General features: G+C 36.6%; 1 pseudogene; it reads right to left on the reverse strand.

The window, feature by feature from the left end:
* Positions 1-223: 223 nt before the first annotated feature.
* LOC133195068 (uncharacterized) lies at positions 224-1,177 on the reverse strand (annotated as a pseudogene).
* Positions 1,178-3,949: the final 2,772 nt, after the last annotated feature.

The following is a 3,949-nucleotide window of genomic DNA, read 5'->3' on the forward strand; positions in this document are numbered from 1 at the left end:
GGGATATGATAAATGGTGTATAAGCCTCATGTCCCCATCTTTTTTAGGAACCAAGCCCCGTGGTGATACTTGAATGTTTACAAGGGGGGGGGGGGTGTATAAAAGGCCCAGCTACTCGGTAAGTTGTAACTTTTGTTAATTTTTGTATGTGCTGTAGGCAGATGTTTATATTTACTTGAGAGATTTTACTTAATTGTGCTTTCATAGGACCAAGGTACTGAAGTCTAAAACCAAATTTGAAACCCTCAAGCAGAAATTGTGAATGTTCATAACCTTGAGAGTGTTTTTGTAGTGAGTCAGTTTTAATAGGAGTGTGCCCTAATGTATATAGATGTTTATTTCCTCGCACAATTGACCCTGGGATGATTACCTCTGCACTGACTGCATGTGTGGCTGTAGCGGCATCTAGGGAAGAAAGTACAGAATTTACCCTGGTTGTATGTATTACAGCTTGAAGGCTGTTTGCCATTAGTTTGAGTTGTTTTAAGGGGAAAACTTTGTGATTTGTACTTGGAATATTGTCCTAAATTAGCATCTGCATATTGCTGTGTTGTATAATTGTGATTCGTTTGGTTGTTTACATATATCAGCCAGAATTAACTGTGGATTTCCCCCCATGACATTGTTGGGTTGGATACCCTGCGCAGGCGAAATTGCTCGTCATACTTCAACCAGTTATAAGAACGAGTAGCTGCGAGACGAATGTCTTTAGCCAAGCTTTGTTCAACATAATGCTCATGTATATCATGAATGCAGATGTCCACTTTTCTATGCTCAACTGTGAATTTTGTTTACGTTTAACAATGCACAGACGGCTGTTTTTAAATTGAACTTCTCCTTGCGAGTCAAACTCTTCTAATTCAGTGGCCGATTTAAGAAGAAGCGACAGATCTATGAATTGGCCCTCCCATATTTTTAATTTTAACTTGTTTGGGATTTGAGATGCTATACCATCTGAACAACACGTTTGCTGATGTGGTAAACATGCAGTATGTTCAATGAGTACCTCACCCGGGGGGTCTGTTGTAGGACTGTCCGCGTCGACGGAGGGAACCGGTGTTCGGGGAACCTGAATGTCGGGAATTGACACCTCCTCAGGGAACTGTGGCAGTACCTCTGCGGGGCCTCGGGCAGTACGGCGAGTTTTATTTCCCCTCGCCCTGGATGGCGAACCCATCGGCGATTTTTCTTCCTTTCCTTAGATTTAACTGGAGGCATTTTTTTTCTAATCAGAAAAAGCACGTTGTCTGCTTGCTAAATCCAAAACTTTCTGGGGTTTTCTGCAGGGTTATCTGGAAATCGAGTGCAGAATAACTCGTACGTAGTTTACGCTAACGATACAGGGTGTCCCAAAATTAATACAGCTTATTTGATATAAAATCAAATAATCCTGATTATTCCCTGAAGGTCTCTTCAGCACTGTAGCTACACTGTAAGTACTTAAGTACAAGCTTGAAAATACGGATATGTTTAATTTCTACAGTTAGAAATTAATTTCAAAATTAAGGATTATCTCCCTCATGCTTAGCTTTGATCTTCGACGTATTTGGCCGCAGGCTTTGGGGCTCCTTTTTTCAGCTCTTTTTTTAATTAAATATTTCGGATTTCCAACGTTTCGGCATGAACATCACTGAAGAGACATAATCTGTCGAAATGTGCATCTGGTGCATCAAAATTGGAATCGTTTAAGATTTACTTTACAGCAGGTCAAGCAAAATCCTGAGGAAAACTGACGTGTGGATTGCCGGAGCCATTTTTGAAAAGGGATGTTTGGAGACTTTTTAAATACCTTATCCGATTTGAATGTGCTGTGCACATTTAGCCATGCCCTATGTTTACATTGTCATAAAAAGCAGATCTCCATGGATCTTCATTCAATGCTGCCCAATCAAAGAACATACTTTCGCGCACCTTTCGAAAATGTTCATCATAAGTCCTGACCATTTTGAAGAAATTTAAGGTCTCAATTTATTCCACATAAAAAAGCTATCCACACTTTATGTGACTGTGAACGTTTGTGTTCAACATAGGCAATATATGTTACATTTCGAAAAAAATAAAGCAGAGAGAGAGAGAGAGAGAGAATCCAATAAAAAATCTCAGTGGTTCAAATAAAAATAAAATACTTAAATAAAGACGAAAAACACGACAAACCTCATCAAAGCATCAGGCCTTTCATTTTATCTTCAGAATCTTTACAAAATAAACAACAGTAGTAACATATTAGCGTTACACAATGATACACGGAGTTTATGACGTCTTAATTGTGAAGTCAAATGTACCATGATATGTCACAGTCAATTGCTCCTTGCGATCAGGTAAAATGTGCAGGAAATTTTCAATAAAAAATACAGGTATACATACTGTATGCATACTAAATGAAATTGTTATATATATTTAATCAGAATGTTAAGCTTTGGTTTTAATGTGCAAATAAAATGTTTTTCTTTTTAGCGTCTACATATTTCATTTCCTCATGTTAATTTATAAAAATGAAATATATTAAATTTCTTTTGTCCACACACGTCTAAGTGTTTACTAAGTGGTATCTGTCTGTATTCCGGCGTGTTGATATGCTTTTTATGAATATGAACCCGGGGTAGGAATTGATTTACTGGTCTCACCAGTATAATATTCAGTACACCCTGGACAAATTATAACATATAAAATATTTTGTATTTCACACGACATATTTGCGTTCACTGTAAATTTTCGGCCATTAAGGAAGCGATTGCATAGCGTCACGTGATCGACTCATGTGATGTTTAAAAAAAAGAAACTTAACGGTAACCATTTCCGGAATAAGGGGCGTGATATGATTGCGCCAATGACAAAAAGTCCCCATGGCAATATTTTACGAACAGAGAAAGAATAAGACGTGATGCTGCAGAGTGTTGGGGAGCGTCGACGCAGATTTTTTCATCTACGTGTTTTGTTTTTGACACGTCTAGCTTTTGTGTATATAGTTCTGAACATTGAAATCTATTTCATTAAATAAATTGAATTTATATCTGGATCTTTATGTCCTCTTGTTTTAATGAATTAAAATATTAGAATTTACTATTGGATCTACATCAACGTATATATTCATTTCCTAGAGGCTTCAGTGATTAATGAATATGGATGAACATATGAACGTATGCGATTTTGATGTTTCCCCTGATACACGTTATAGACTAGTTTGATGTTGCATGCTGGACATGGACATCTTTTTTTAATATTGCAGAGGAAATTTGTTTTCCTCTATAAGATCTTCTCTAGCATTTTCAACACTTACATTGGCCATGTAAACATTGAATCATCGGTGCATATATTGTGTAAACATTTTGCTGTATAATGTTTTATGCGTCGTATTTTGTCAAAAATTGAAACTGAACACACTTCTTCTGACAGAAAAGAAAAGTTTCTTTTTGCAAGTTTTCTCAAATCTAGCAAAAACTAATTTTTTAAAATATTTTTTGAAAATTCACGAGGACATGAACAAAGACGCTTCACGCCGGCATATTTTTATGAAGCGCATAAGCACGAAGCGACGCAAAATGTCATTCAACAATTATTTTTGAAACTAGTTTCTAGATTTGACGTCAAGTGTGGAATTATGACGTCACAATGGAGATATTCTTGCTCCCTCATGTATTCATGTACCTAGTTCATGAGAAAATGATGCGAAGAATATGAAGGAAAATTATTTGCAAATGTAAATATTAAATAGCAAATCACTATTTTTTGCCAAATATGATATTAGGATTTTCATATATTTATTGCAGATACAAGTTCTATGAAATAACCCATATTCAATAAATATGTTCAGACAGGTGTCTAACCCCCCCCCCCCCCCAATTCCAGGTCACAGTGCAGAGACCTCGATGTTTCTTCAGCGCATAAACAATTTGCCCCTTGGACCATGCACTGTGTACTGGTTTAGAATATATATATTTATATTGATATG

Source organism: Saccostrea echinata, unplaced genomic scaffold (genome assembly GCF_033153115.1).
Source record: "Saccostrea echinata isolate AGI-Se365-2 ecotype Australia unplaced genomic scaffold, CSIRO_AGI_Sech_v1 ptg000029l, whole genome shotgun sequence".
Classification (NCBI taxonomy): Eukaryota; Metazoa; Mollusca; class Bivalvia; order Ostreida; family Ostreidae; genus Saccostrea; species Saccostrea echinata.